Here is a 16,937-nt window from a genome sequence, read left to right on the forward strand (position 1 = left end):
AGTAAAGGAAGTTGCGGTTGCCAGTGCATGTGTGCACCTAACAGGCAGCGACAGACCTTGGCGTGAGCAAATGCAACACAATTCTTGAATGAATTGTACAAACCCCGTTTCCATGAGTTGGGAAATTGTGTTAGATGTAAATATTAATGGAATACAACGATTTGCAAATCCTTTTCAACCCATATTCAATTGAATGCACTACAAAGACAAGAATATTTGATGTTCAACTCATAAGCTTTATTTTTTTTTTGCAAATAATAATTAACTTAGAATTGCATGGCTGCAACATGTGCCAAAGTAGTTGAGAAAGGACATGTTCACCACTGTGTTACATCACCTTTTCTTTTAACAACACTCAATAAATGTTTGGGAACTGAGGAAACTAATTGTTGAAGCTTTGAAAGTGGAATTCTTTCCCATTCTTGTTTTATGTAGAGCTTCAGTCGTTCAACAGTCCGGGGTCTCCGCTGTCGTATTTTACGCTTCATAATGCGCCACACATTTTCGATGGGAGACAGGTCTGGACTGCAGGCGGGCCAGGAAAGTACCCGCACTCTTTTTTTGCGAAGCCACGCTGTTATAACACTTGTCTTGCTGAAATAAGCAGGTGTTTGTGGATTATAATTATTGTTTTGCAAAAAGTATTTTTCCGACCAATAAGGCGAAATTGCAAAATTTCCCACTGCACACCAAACAATACAGTATCTCACGGTAAACTTGTGTGCCGCGGCACAGCGGTTGAAAAACACTGGTTTAGTCATGTGATACCAGCATGGCGCTAATAAGAGTTGAGCCCATTTAGTGTCAAAGCCCATCACTATCACGTTCAAAGAAGAACTACAACTTCACAATAGCCAGCCAACATTGTCACCACAAACAACTTCATCACATTTCAAATGGTGAATGGTAAATGGGTTATACTTGTATAGCACTTTTCTACCTTCAAGGTACTCAAAACACTGACACTATTTAACCATTCACCCATTCACACACACATTCACACACTGATGGCGGGAGCTGACTTGCAAGGCCCTAACCACGACCATCAAGGACACAACGGATGTGACTAGGTTGGTAGAAGCAGGGGATCGAACCAGTAACTCTCCCAACTGTGCCACGCCGTCCCCAATTCAAGAGATCAAGGGACACTTTTTGCACAGTTATTCTCAAAAATTCGAAAAGGCGGAATAGCTCGGTTGGTAGAGTGGTCGTGCAAGTAATTTGAGGGTTCCAGGTTCGATCTCCGCTTCCACCATCCTAGTCATTGCCCTTGTGTCCTTGGGAAAGACACTTTACCCACCTGCTCCCCGTGCCACCTACACTGGTTTAAATGCAACTTAGAGATTGGGTTTCACTATGTAAAGCGATTTGAGTCACTAGAGAAAAAACGCTACATTCATTTCACTTCACAAAAATGTTCCCAGAGTAACAAAACTGACACTAATCTTTAAACAAGATAATTAATTAGGACGGAGGAGACAACAACAGAATAAGATGATTGGCAACACTAAAATTGGCCCTAGAGCAGTGGTTCTTAACCTTGTTGAATATACCGAACCCCATTAGTTTCATATGCGCATTCACCGAACCCTTCTTAGTGAAAAATAAAATGTTTTTTATAAATTCAAGACAAAGTTATGTGTTTCTGGTAACACTTTAGTATGAAGAACATACTTCTAAGTAACAAAGACTTAATTTAGAGGTTTTTGGACACTGGGGGGAACATATTCTAAGTAACAAAGATTTAATTTGGAGTTATTTGGTTAGGGCTAGGTTTTGGTTTAGAGGGTTAGGGTTATAATGAGGCCATGCCGAATTAGTCATTAATAAGTACTTAATAATGACTAGTTAAGAGCCAATATGTTACTAATTTGCATGTTAGTAAGCAACAATAATTAATGGTGAATATGTTCCCCATACTCAAGTGAAGTGAAGTGAATTATATTTATATAGCGCTTTTTCTCTAGTGACTCAAAGCGCTTTGTATAGTGAAACCCATTATCTAATTTTTACATTTAAACCAGTGTGGGTGGCACTGGGAGCAGGTGGGCAAAGTGTCTCGCCCAAGGACACAACGGCAGTGACTAGGACAGCAGAAACGGGGATCGAACCTGCAACCGTCAAGTTGCTGGCACGGACGCTCTACCAACTGAGCTATACCGCCCATAAGTGTTACCATGTTTTTTACTGGTGCACAAAATGAACGGTGCATGAACATCACCTTGTTAAAAGAACAAAACCGACAACAACTCACAAACTCACAACAAATTACACACCTGCAAATCAGTGTGACTTCTGTAATATGCCAATAGGGAGAAGTTTTTTATTGAGACGATGAGTCGGGTGTGTTTTGACCTCCGCCGAACCCCTGAGGCCGACTCACCGGACCCCTCGGGTTCGATCGAACCCTGGTTAAGAACCACTGCCCTAGAGTGTGAATGTTGTCTGTCAGTCTGTGTTGGCCCTGCGGTGAGATGGCAACTTGTCCAGGGTGTACGATGCCTTCCGCCGAGTGTAACTGAGATAGGCACCAGCGCCCCCCGCGATCCCAAAGTGAATAAGCAGTAGAAAATGGATGGATGGAGACAACAGCAGAATAAGATGATTGGCAACACTAAAATTGGCCTTAGAGCAGGGGTATCAAACTCAAATACAGAGTGGGCCAAAATTTAAAAACTGAACAAAGCCGAGGGCCAAAATTGAACAAATTAACATTTTAATAAGACCTAAACAAGTTTTGCAATGAATATTGAACAAGCAAGGCTTATGTTACTCTATAGTGACATGCAAAATTTAGTTTCAAAAAATAATAATAATAATTAAAAAATATCAATGGCATATCAAATAAAAATTGAATAAAAATGTAATGCCTCTTTTCTATTTTCAGGCCTCTGAAGTAAGTATCAAAATAAACTTTTTCCAAAGGGTAATAATACATTTGAAAATAAAATAACAATAATGAATGAATCAAACATTCAAGTAGCCAGAGAAAGTGCAAGAATAAAAATGTTAATTATTGCTCAGTTTGCTAAACTGATTTGCTTTAACACCGAATATAAAACAAGCAACGCTTATACAACTTAACAGTGCAAAATCAACTTTCAAAAAACAAACAAAAGAATATCAATGGCATATTAAATAAAATGATAATTAAAAAAAATAGTTGTAGCGGGGGGGTTATATAGTGTAGCGTCCCGGAAGAGTTAGTGCTGCAAGGGTTTCCGGGTATTTGTTTTGTTGTGTTTATGTTGCGAATGTTCTCCCGAAATGTGTTTGTCATTCTTGTTTGGTGTGGGTTCACAGTGTGGCGCATATTTGTAACAGTGTTAAAGTTGTTTACATGGCCACCTTCAGTATGGGTGTTGACCAAGTATGCTTGCATTCATTTCTGTGCGTAAAAGCCGCATATATTATGTGACTGAGCTGGCACGCTGTTTGTGGGGAGGAAAAGAGGACATGACGACAGGTTGTAGAGTACGATAAAGGCAGGGTCCTCAATATTCTTGTCCGGGTGGAAATCGGGAGAATGGTTGCCCCCGGGAGATTTTCAAGAGGGGCAATGAAATTCGGGAGTCTTCTGGGAAAATCGGGAGGGTTGGCAAGTAGGAGTATTAGCGGTGGATGCGGTGTTACAACGCCACCACTGCTGTATAATACCGGCGGGCCAGCTCTAATGTTAATTTGATATTTCCTTAATGGCCAGTTTGACACCCATGCCTTAGAGTGTGAATGTTGTCTGTTTATCTGTGATGGTCCTGCGGTGAGGAGGCGACTTGTCCAGGGTGTACTACGCCTTCCGAATGCAGCTGAGATAGGTTACAGCACCACCCCGTGACTCTGACAGGGCCAAGCAGTAGAAAATTGGTGGATGGGTGGAGACAACAGCAGAGGTGGCATTATGATCAGTGGAGAAAAATGATATAGAAGGGAAACATATATATTTTTTTATATATGGTGAACCCACTCTGAACAAAATTTGCTGGAATATTCTAAAACATGTGGCAGAGGGGTTTGTGTGTCTGCCTCACAATACGAAGGTCCTGAGTAGTCCTTTCTGTGTGGAGTTTGCATGTTCTTCCCCGTGAATGCGTGGGTTCCCTCCGGGTACTCCGGCTTCCTCCCACCTCCAAAGACATGCACCTGGGGATAGGTTGACTGGCAACACTAATTTGGCCCTAGTGTGTGAATGTGAGTGTGAATGTTGTCTGTCTATCTGTGTTGGCCCTGCAGTGAGGTGGCGACTTGTCCAGGGTGTATACCGCCTTCCGCCCGATTGTAGCTGAGATAGGCACCAGCGACCCCAAAGGGAATAAGCGGTGGAAAATAGATGGATGGATGGATTCTAAAATATTTGTATTTTGTGTCACAATAAATTAGCCAACGTTTTGCTGAGTAAAAAGTGCACGATTGTTATAAATGGCTGCAGGAAAGAATGTAAACTCGTGGATGGCAAACATTTTGTGTGGTTAACTTTGGATGAGTGCCAGTGAAATGAGTCACGAGGAGCAAATGAATCACTGATTTTAAATAAAAAAACCTTTAAAATAATTATATATTTTTTAATATATGCAGATCGTGTTGATATTGCGATCACGTCTGACTAACTTTGTTGACGGACTTACACAAAATAAAAAAGCCAAAATGGAAGGCGTTTTAAAAGGGATTATTCTGTAAAGAACGTCTTTTTGACCGAAGTTAAGCTAAGGCTATGACGTCACCGGACTTCACACACGCCAAGATAACGTAAATAAGAGTTTTCAGCAGTTCATTCGGGACATTGAAAATGACGTTTGACTTATGAAGCAGACTCCAAAGCCTTTATCATAAAACATCTTTTATCCGACGAATTTGTTTGTAACGACACTGGATAAAAGTAGCCTGTTATTTAACTAGCCAACATAGGAAAAACAAATAAACGGTCTACCTCGGAACAACATTGAACAATTCGAGTGAACAAGGCGAAAATGAGTGTTTTGAATGTTTTAAGTTTTAAACAAATAAAATAATACAAAGTGGCAGTAACTTACCTCACAAGGCGGTGCGGTCTTTCTTAAGTTGTGGACGAGACTACAAATTCTGACAGCAAGCACTTAAAATAAGGGTACAGACGCCACAGCTATTTCCGGTACGAAACTCCAAAATAAAATTTACTACAACGTCGACTTCTTTTGGGTACTCTATGTGAAACCCTACACGGGTTGTTTAATACCTACCTTCTTGTTCGGTGATGTCTGTATAAGCAAAATGGTTTTATACAAACGTACCACGTCGTTCAACGTGTTCTGCGTCATATATGTAAGAAACTGTTTCCGGTCGTTGATAGCCCTTGACGACGATGACTCCTGTCTGACAACAACAAAACAGATGGCGCCCTCTATGGGTGATAAATAATAGTGAACGAGTCAACTGTGTTTATAACATACCAACACACGAGGGCACCATTTGCCTGTGATTAACTATAATCATAGGTTACTGGTTCTCAATCTTTTTTCAGTGATGTACCCCCTGTAAACATTTTTTTAATTCAAGTACCCCCTAATCAGAGCAAAGCATTTTTGGTTGAAAAAAAGAGATAAAGAAGTAAACAACAGCCCTATGTCATCAGTTAGTGATTTATCAAATTGTATAACAGTGCAAAATATTGCTCATTTGTAGTGGTCTTTCTTGAACTACTTGGAAAAAAAGATAAAAATAACTAAAAACTTATTGAGAAGTAAACAGGTGATTCAATTATAAATAAATATTTCTACACATAGAAGTAATCATCCACTTAAAGTGCCCTATTTGGGGATTGTAATAAAGATCCATCTCGATTCATTAACTTAATTCTAAACATTTCTACAGAAAAAAAGAAATCTTTAACATCAATATTTATGGGATATGTCCACAAATAATCTATCTGTCAACACTGAATATTGCATTGTTGCATTTCTTTTCACAGTTTATGAACTAACATTCATATTTTGTTGAAGTATATTTCAATAAATATTTTTATACAGGATTTTTAAATTGTTACTATTTTTACAATATTTTTTTAAAATCTCACGTACCCCTTGGCATACCTTCAAGTACCCCCAGGGGTACGCATACCCCCATTTGAGAACCACTGCCATAGGCAACATTAATTGAAAAAAAAAAGCATTATTTAAAATCCTCTTTTAACGTAAACGCTTATGATGAATACACATACAGTGGGGCAAAAAAGTATTTAGTCAGCCACCGATTGTGCAAGTTCTCCCACTTAAAATGATGACATAGGTCTGTAATTTTCATCATAGGTACACCTCAACTGTGAGAGACAGAGTGTGAAAAAACATCCAGGAATTTACATTGTAGGAATTTTAAAGAATTTATTTGTAAATTATGGTGGAAAATAAGTATTTGGTCAACCATTCAAAGCTCTCACTGAAGGAAGGAGGTTTTGGCTGAAAATCTCACGATACATGGCCCCTTTCATTCTTTCCTTAACACGGATCAATCGTCCTGTCCCCTTAGCAGAAAAACAGCCCCAAAGCATGATGTTTCCACCCCCATGCTTCACAGTAGGTGTGGTGTTCTTGGGATTCAACTCAGTATTCTTCCTCCAAACACGACAAGTTGAGTTTATTTTCGACCATTCTTCCAACAACGCATTGGTGAGGTCACACACTGATGTTGGTCGAGAAGGCCTAGCTCTCAGTCTCCGTTCTAATTCATCCCAAAGGTGTTCTCTCGGGTTCAGGTCAGGACTCTGTGCAGGCCAGTCAAGTTCATCCATACCAGACTCTGCTATGCATGTCTTTATAGACCTTGTTTTGTGCGCTGGTGTACAGTCATGTTGGAAGAGGAAGGGGCCTTCTCCAAACTGTTCCCACAAAGTTGGGAGAATGGAATTGTCCAAAAATGTTTTGGTATCCTAGAGCATTTAATGTTCCTTTCACTGGAACTAAGGGGCCAAGCCCAATTCCTGAAAAACGACCCCACACCATAATTCCTCCTCCACCAAATTCCACATTCGGCACAATGCAGTTCGAAATGTACCGTTCTCCTGGAAACGTCCGAATCCACAATATTTAGGAGCGAGGAAATTTCACGACTGGATTCATTGCACAGGTGGAATCCTATGACAGCTGGAAATCACTGAGCTCCTGAGAGCGGCCTATTTTTTCACAAATGTTTGTAGAAACAGTCTCCATGCCTTTAAGTGCTTGTTTTTATACACCTGTGGCCGGGCCGAGTGATCAGGACACCTGATTCTGATCATTTGGATGGGTTGCCCAATACTTTTAGGGGACGGCGTGGCACAGTTGGGAGAGTGGCTGTGCCAGCAACCTGAGGGTTCCTGGTTTAATCCCCACCTTCTACCATCCTAGTCACCTCCGTTGTGTCCTTGAGCAAGACACTTCATCCTTGCTCCTGATGGGACCTGGATAGCGCCTTGCATGGCAGCTCCCGCCATCAGTCTGTGAATGGGTGAATGTGGAAATGGTGTCAAAGCGCTTTGGGTCCTTAAAAAAAGGCAGAGAAGCACTATACAAGTACAAAGTATTACCCATTTACCATTTTGGCAATATAGTGTATTGTGTTTTTGTTATTCTCCTGTCTTCTCTTTGTTGCCTTTTGTGTTAGTTTCTCCTTTACCCATTAGTTCCAGCGAGGCACACCTGCGACACCTGCGACTAATCGCTACCCGGCATTATATATATATATATATATATATATATATATATATATATATATATATATATATATATATACATATATTTATATATAAGGTCATCACAGTCAGCTGCTCCTTGCCGGTTATTGTCACCTGTGCTCTCCATGTGCTCATGCCTGACTCGCATCCTCTAAACTCGGTACGTGCTCTCTTTTTTTTATCATCATTCCTTACCTCTTGTTTTTGCTACCTAGTTCCTCAGTAATTGAGAGAAGTTTTTCGTTGGAACCTTTTGCTGACCTCCAAGAGTCCTCCTTCTGTTTAGTATCTTCATGGTGGGCACTTCTGCCCCATCGCCTTTAGTTAATTTATTTTTGTACTTATTAAAGACAATCTATTTTTGTGATTCTACCTCGCCTCCCGTCTCTGCATCCTGGGGGTCCAGTCCTAGCTCAAAATACAACAATAATATATGAATATTTGTAATAAAAGATATATCATTCATTCAAAATGTATCAATTCTGTACACTGCTGCTGGAATTTTAATTGTTATTTTCTGGAGGGAACTCTCCTGAAGGAATCAAAAATGTACTATCCATCCATCCATCTATCTATCTATCCCTCTATCTATCCATCTATCTATCTATCTATCTATCTATCTATCTATCTATCTATCTATCTATCTATCTATCTATCTATCTATCTATCTATCTATCTATCTATCTATCTATCTATCTATCCATCTATCTATCCATCCATCTGACACTATTCTTTATCCATCTATCTATCTATCTATCTATCTATCTATCTATCTATCTATCTATCTATCTATCTATCTATCTATCTATCTATCTATCCATCTATCTATCTATCTATCTCTCCAAAAAATTCTTTTTAAGGTGACCTTGCAAAATAAACCCACACTTTGTGTATCATTGTACATGAAAAAAGTGTGTGACAATTCTATCTATCTATCTATCTATCTATCTATCTATCTATCTATCTATCTATCTATCTATCTATCTATCTATCTATCTATCTATCTATCCATCCATCCATCTATTTTATTATTTCTCCAGCATATTTTTAAGGTGACCTTGCAAAATAAACCCACACTTTGTTTATCATTGTATAGGAAAAAGGTCTGTGACAATTCTTCCCTTTTCCAAAAAATAAAATAAAAGAGTAAAATAGCTCAGCTATGGTATGTCCGGAATGTTGCATATTTGATAAATAATTCCAGAAGGTCAGGAGCGTATCAGCAACACAACCAACACTGGGCTAATGTGTGTGTTGTGCATATACAGTAGGTGTGTTTACGCCTGTTGGAGCCATTGTCTCAGAGTCTGTTATCGTTATGCAGCAGTTTCCCCTGGCTGGCCCGAGCGAGCAGGAGACAGAGCAAAAGGACTCCACTCAATCATCAGCTGCTCAACAATGAAAAGTCTGCACACTTGACAAGCTCATCACTCCCGAGGCCACTTTGAGCGCTTTTATGCACTCTTTCATGTGTGGCATTTCCTTCGCTCTTTTGCAAATGCACACGCACACACACACACACTCTACCACTCACACCCTCCTTATCTGCCAGGCAGCTGGCCCAGACACAACCACAGTACGCAAACAAACAGACACTGTCTCTCTCTCCACACTCACACACACGCGCGCACACACACTCACGCACCTTACAGACGGTCCCATTTCTGACCTGAGGTCACAGAGTTGGTACGTCATCAAAGATAGAGAGAGTGTGTGTGTGTGTGCAAAGAGAGGGTGGGAAAAAAAGAAGGTTGCCCAAAAGCGAGGGAGATGAGGTTTAACACAAGCGCACACACACATGCGCTGTTATCTGTAATCAGCAGTGCAGCTGTGCACATATATTACTGTACACTTTCCTTCGGTACACATTAGTCACATTCTTTCGCCGTCCTGCACTTATGACATCACCACCATTTTGAGGCAGCTCACGACATTGGAGACTGATGAGTAACAAGGATGACAATCCAAACAGTTCCATGTTGAATAGTAAACAAACTGATTTGTATCAATTAAACAATCCAATCCAATCCACTTTATTTATATAGCACATTTAAATAACAAAATGTTTCCAAAGTGCTGCTGACAATATTAAAAACAATATTCAAATATATAAAGTAAATATAAAAACAAAATAAAATAAATATGATTAAAAAAGATTTTAAAGGGTAAAACCAATTAAAACAATAAATAGAAATCAAAATTTTAAAACACAGAGGTCAACAAAGGACCACACAACTCACGTAGTGTTAAAAGCCAGAGAATAAAAATGGGTCTCAAGACGAGACTTAAAACACTCCACTGTGGGAGCAGTTCGAATATGGAAGGGCAGAGCGTTCCAGAGCTTTGGGCCGACCACAGAGAAGGCCCTGTCTCCCCTAGTTTTAAAGGGGAACATTATCACCAGACCTATGTAAGCGTCAATATATACCTTGATGGTGCAGAAAAAAGACCATATATTTTTTTAACCGATTTCCGAACTCTAAATGGGTGAATTTTGGCAAATTAAACGCCTTTCTGTTTATCGCTCTGGAGGAGATGACAACAGAATGTGACGTCGCCGAGGTAATACAGCCGCCATTTTCATTTTCAACACATTGTAAACATCTCAGCTCTGTTATTTTCCGTTTTTTCGACTATTTTTTGGAACCTTGGAGACATCATGCCTCGTCGGTGTGTTGTCGGAGGGTGTAACAACACTAACAGGGAGGGATTCAAGTTGCACCACTGGCCCGAAGATGCGAAAGTGTCTGCCGCCAGACCCCCATTGAATGTACCAAAGTGGCTCAACATTTTACCGGCGATGACAGACATGGCACAGAGATGTATGGATAACCTGCAGATGCATTTGCAATGATAAAGTCAACGAAATCACAAAGGTGAGTTTTGTTGATGTTGACTTATGTGGTAATGAGACATATTTGGTTGCGGCGTAACTGCCATCTAATCGATGCTAACATGCTACGCTAATTGACGCTAACATGCTATTTACCGGTGGTGCTGAAGCAGACATGGCATAGAGATGTATGGATAACCTGCAGATGCATTTGCAACGATAAAGTCACAGAAATCACAAAGGTGAGTTTTGTTGATGTTGACTGCCAGCTAATCGATGCTAACATGCTACGCTAATCGATGCTAACATGCTATTTACCGGCGGTGCTAAAGCAGACATGGCACAGAGATGTATGGATAACCTGCAGATGCATTTGCAACTATATTAAGTTTACTTCCACCCACATTTAATGCGAAAAAAACACTTACCAATCGACAGATTTAAGTTGCTCCAGTGTCACAAGATGCGAAAGTCCTGATCGTTTGGTCCGCACATTTTACCGGCGATGTTAACGCAGCTATTCGGCCATGCTATGGCTATGAATGGCGTCAATAGCTATTCGCTCAATAGCTTCAGTTTCTTCTTCAATACTTTCATACTCCAACCATCCGTTTCAATACATGCGTAATCTGTTGAATCGCTTAAGCCGCTGAAATCCGAGTCTGAATCCGAGCTAATGTCGCTATATCTTGCTGTGCTATTCCCATTGTTTGTTTACATTGGCAGCACTGTATGACGTCACAGGGAAATGGATAGTCGCGTCGCAAATAGAGAAAATCAAGCACTTTAAAGCTTTTTTTAGGAATATTCAGAGACCGGTAAAATTTTGAAAAAAATTTTAAAAAATACAACATGCCACTGGGAACTGATTTTTATTGTTTTTAACCCTTTTGAAATTGTGATAATGTTCCCCTTTAAGTCTGGTCTTGGGCACCAAGAGCTGGAGCTGGCTCTCGGACCTTAGAGCGCGCACATGATTGTAAGTTTGGATGAGGTTCGAGATATAATGAGGTGCCAGTCCATGTAAAGCTTTAAAAACAAAGAGCAAGGTTTTAAAATCAATTCTAAAATGAACAGGGAGCCAGTGCAAACTCTCAAGGATTGGGGTTAAACAAAGTAACGACAGCGCAAATAGACAATTTAACAACCGTATACTTGATGAGCAAACCAGCAAACTAATAGACAAGCAAACAGCAAAACAAACTGACCACAAAACTCCATCCATCCATCCGTTTTCTACAGCTTGTCCCGTTCGGGGTCGCTGGAGCCTATCTCAGCTGCATTCGGGCAGAAGGCGAGGTACAGCCTGGGCAAGTCGCCAACTCATCGCAGAGCCAACACAGATAGACAACATTCACACACTAAAGACCATTTAGTGTTTCCAATCAACCTATCCCCAGGTGCATGTCTCTGGCGGTGGGAGGAAGCCGGAGTACCCGCAGGGAACCCACGCTGTCACAGGGAGAACATGCAAACTCCACACAGAAAGATCCCTAGCCCGGGATTGAACCCAGGACCAAAAAACTAACACAAGATAAAAACAAATTCACCAACAGAAAACTGGCCAGCAAACTGGCCAGCAAACTGGCACCTGATAAAACTAACCTATAAAATGGACTGTGACAGTCTTAAGCCGTCGTCGCTCGGGTTCAGCAGACCACCCAGGAAGGACATGCTTTCGAGCAGGTTTGACTCTTTTATTTTTCAATAATCACGTCTCTTGCCGGGTCGCTTTTCAGCTCCTTCACTCCTCGCTCTCCTTCAGTCGGCCGCATCGTTGTCGTGCGCTCTTCTGCTTCCAACCCACGATCTCTGCTGTAGTCTCTCCAACTCCTTCCTCGATCTCTCCTCCTTCTCCCCGTTTATACAGCAGGAGGAGATGAGTTACATGTGTGCAGTTGTGTGTGCCACGCACCTGATTTAGATTGTGGAGGCGTTGCTCCCAGCAAGCCCCGCCTCTCCGCTCCACCGCATCCTCCGCCTCCTTGTCGCCATCTTGGGCAGGGCAGCGTGCCCTGCCCCGCCTCTCCACATGGACTAAACAAGCTAACAAAAATAAATATACTAAATGACTAATAGTGACTGAATAAATATTCAAACTGACCAAAAAACTAACAATTAAACTAATTTACCAGTGAACAAACTCATATTTTTCGGACTATAAGGCGCACTTAAAATCCTTTTCTCAAAAATCGACGGTGTGCCTTATAACCTGCCGCGCTTAATGTACGAAAAACAAATTTTATTTGGTACATGTTGTAATGATTAGTGTGACCGGTAGATGGCAGTCACACGTAAGAGATACATGAATGATGCAATATGACGCTAGTAAACAAGACCAAAACTTTAAATGTTTAAATTAAAATAAAGAACATTACACACGGCACTCCAAAAATCTGTCAAAATGTTTTAAGGACCGCAAAATGGCACCCATTAGCAGATATATTATCTGCCGTTTTTGTTTCACAATATAATGCAAAACCAACTTCTCTTTCCTTCTGGCACCTGCTGATGTGTATTTGAGATCTGCATAAGTCCTGAAAATTTCACATCCGCCAGTGTAGTCCGCGCCGATGCTGTAGTCGATAAGCTTCTTCTCTTTCACTATCTTCTTGTTATGGGGCATTCGCCCTCTGCTGTTGCCATTTCTAATATAAAGTATCGATATAGTAAATCGTCAATTAAATAACTTATATCTTGCAATGAAAGCGCTAAAAACTACCAATGTAGTGGGTTTACATTATTCATGCACGGAACATTAGTTATTAGACGGTTTCGGTCGGACGTTTTTTCCGGGGACACATTTCCTGCGTTGTTGCACTGGTGAGCCACGGATGAAAAGATGCTGCTCTGTTGTTGATTTGAGTAAAGTCTAAATGTGATTAAAAAAGTTAGCTCCATCTTTCGACAATTCAACTCCCGTCCTAGAAGACGCTGTGTTAGATGAGCCACGTGAATAAGACCGCCCACAAAACGGCGCATCCTGAAGCGACTGTCAGAAAGCGACTTGAAGATGGTCTGTAAAACATAATCTTTGCAACATTTTGACCAAAGAACTACCATTACATTCTATGTAGACAACAAGAAAATGTTTTAAATTTAGAAAAAAAATCCTAATACAATCCCTTTCATGCGACTTGTAATCTGGTGCGCCTACTGTATGAAAAATACATCAATCAATGTTTATTCATATAGCCCTAAATCACAAATGTCTCAAAGGACTGTAAAAACCCCTACGACATCCTCGGAGGAACCCACAAAAGGGCAAGGAAAACTCACACCCAGTGGGCAGGGAGAATTCACATCCAGTGGGACGCCAGTGACAATGCTGACTATGAGAAACCTTGGAGAGGACCTCAGATGTGGGCAACCCCCCCCCCCCCTCCCCAGGGGACCGAAAGCAGTGGATGTCGAGCTGGTCTAACATGATACTGTGAAAGTTCAATCCATAGTGGCTCCAACACAGCCGCGAGAGTTCAGTTCAAAGCGGATCCAAGACAGCAGCGAGAGTCCCTTCCACAGGAAACCATCCAAGCGGAGTCGGATCAGCATCGTAGAGATGTCCCCAACCGATACACAGGCGAGTGGTCAATCCAGGGTCCCGACGAGCGGTCCATCCTGGGTCCCGACTCTGGACAGCCAGTACCTCATCCGTGGTCATCGGACCGGACCCCCTCCACAAGGGAGGGGGGGACAGAGGTGAAAAAGAAAAGAAGCGGCAGATCAACTGGTCTAAAAAGGAGGTCTATTTAAAGGCTAGAGTATACGAATGAGTTTTAAGGTGAGACTAAATGCATAGATAGACCCGCTCATTGGCAGTGCGCCTTATAATCCAGTGCGACCCATGGTCAAGAAAAAAAAGGTACTACTAAACAAACAAAAAAATTACCAAACAATAGCTGATAAAACATATTTTACAGTAACGATCGATTGACCAAACAATGGACAACTAAACCTAACCACAAAACTAATGAATGAGCAATGGTACAAAACGACTAATAATGAATGAAAAGATATAGTAACTAACACAAAAATGAACAAATGATTGCAATAATTACCAGACGAACAACTAAATATTCAAACAACAACCTAATGTAAAAGCTATTGTACAAACAAATGAACCAACTTACTCAATGGAATTGAATGAATATACAAATTAAACAAAAAAGTAACACATGACAAAATGTATTACCCGACTGACTTTTAAACAAATAAACAACAAAAACATGTAAGAATGAATGTATGAACTAGTGCAAAAAAGAGTAAAAGAAACAACTACCTCACTAATAATATGTGAATAGTTATGCAAACTAGCCAAAAACTAATGAAAAATAAAGAAAATTACCCAAATAACTACTAAACAAACAAGTGTACGAACAATGCAGAAACAAAAGTACGAACGAATGTACGTAAAAAAATATTGAACCAATGAACTGACTGATATTAGGTGAATAAACATAAAAAATATCTAAAAAAGTAACAAATGTTAAAGATAATTAACCTAAAAGTTACAAAACAAGTAAACAGGGCATGGATGTAAAAATGAAGGTACGTAGTAAAACAGGAAAAAATCCAACCAACAGACTAATAATGCATGACTAGATTGGCAAATTAACCTAAAACTAAACGAGCCATTAAATTAATTACCCCTAAAACTACGAAACATAAACAACATCAAACAAATTTGCAGACAAACGTACAAACTGATGTACAAACGAATGTAGGAACAAATGTACCAAAGAATGTACAAACAAATAACTGGACTAACTGTCCCGTCGTGGTCGCATTTTACTGGATGGCTCTTTCTCCCAAGATTCAGACGGAAACTCCGGAGGCAAAGTGCAGGTAAGGAAATCATTTCTTCTTCATAAATCATACAGTATACCAAAAAAATGTGCTGTTAGCACGGGAAACAAAGCTAAGGACAAGGCTAGTGCGAAAGCTTAGCATACAAACAGGTAAGCAAATGGCGAAGCTTAGCTCAGGAATCAAAATGGGTAACACGCATAACTTGTTGCATTGCAAACAAGACAGCCAGACTGAGTAGCGAAAAACATGAATAAGTAACTTTCTGATTAGTGCACGGAAGCAGGTGAGGATCTTGAACACTAATCAGAGGCAGGTTAACCCCATGGTAACCAAAAACAAACAAACCCAAGGGTGCTGAAAACAGTCAAACTGAACAAAAACATGATCGAGACAACGGATCATGACACTAGCTGACTAATAATGAGTGAATAGATGTATATGAAACAAAACAAAAACCCAACAGGCCATACAAAATAATTACCCAACAAACTACTAAACAAATAAACAAAGAACGAATGTATGAATAAATGTACAAATTAATGTACAAAGGAATAATTGAATCAACTAATTGACTAAAATTGTGTAAATAGATATGCCAACTAACCAAAAAAGTAACGAACAATAAAGATAATTACCTGACAGAGTATACTAAACAAACAAACAAAAAATGGATGTATTAATAAATGTACAAACTGATGTACAAACGAATCGTTGAACAAATTAACTGAATAATCATGTGTTATTAGGTATGCTAACTAGAGATGTCCCGTAATGGCTTTTTTGCCGATATCCGACATTCCGATAATGTCCAACTCTTAATTACCGATTCTGATATTAACAGACACCGATATATACAGTCGTGGAATTAACACAATATTATGCCTAATTTTGTTGTGATGCCCCGTTGGATGCATTAAAAAATGTAACAAGGTTTTCCAAAATAAATCAACTCAAGTTATGAAACAATTTGCCAACATGACACTATGACTATTTATTATTGAAGTCACAAAGTGCATTATTTTTTTTTAACATGCCTCAAAACAGCAGCTTGGAATTTGGGACATGCTCTCCCTGAGAGAGCATGAGGAGGTTGAAGTGTGTGTGTGTGTGTCTGGGGGGGTGGGGGGGGGGGGTAGCGTCAGGTGTATATTGTAGCATTCCGGAAGAGTTAGTGCTGCAAGGGGTTCTGGGTATGTGTTTTCTTGTGTTTATGTTGTGTTTCGGTGCGGATATATTCCCGAAATGTGTTTGTCATACTTGTTTGGTTTGGGTTCACAGTGGTGACATATTTGCAACAGTGTTAAAGTTGTTTATACGGCCACCCTCAGTGTGACCTGTATGGCTGTTGATCAAGTATGCCTTGTGTGTGTGTGTAAAAGCTGCATATATTATGTGATTGTGCCGGCACGCAAAGGCAGTGCCTTTAAGGTTTATTGGCGTTCTGTATTTTTTGAAACCGATACTAATAACTTTCAAACCGATACCGATAATTTCTGGTATTACAGTTTAAAGCATTCATCGGCCGATAATATCTCTAATGCCAACTAATCAAAAAACCAACAAAAAAATAAATATATTTACCCGACAGACTACTAAACATATAAAAAATTGAAAAAT

At 40.1% G+C, this 16,937-nt stretch overlaps 1 protein-coding gene across 2 annotated transcripts in view; it reads right to left on the reverse strand.

The window, feature by feature from the left end:
- Positions 1-5,344, reverse strand: part of sun2 (Sad1 and UNC84 domain containing 2) — a 30,801-nt gene extending 25,457 nt beyond the window's left edge. Inside the window, exon 1 of one of the 2 annotated variants that reach the window (XM_061909594.1) lies at positions 5,214-5,344. The gene's annotated coding sequence lies outside the window, so the exon portion shown is untranslated. The other variant, XM_061909588.1, reaches the window with a different exon arrangement.
- Positions 5,345-16,937: the final 11,593 nt, after the last annotated feature.

Source organism: Nerophis ophidion, linkage group LG01 (assembly GCF_033978795.1).
Source record: "Nerophis ophidion isolate RoL-2023_Sa linkage group LG01, RoL_Noph_v1.0, whole genome shotgun sequence".
Taxonomy (NCBI): domain Eukaryota; kingdom Metazoa; phylum Chordata; class Actinopteri; order Syngnathiformes; family Syngnathidae; genus Nerophis; species Nerophis ophidion.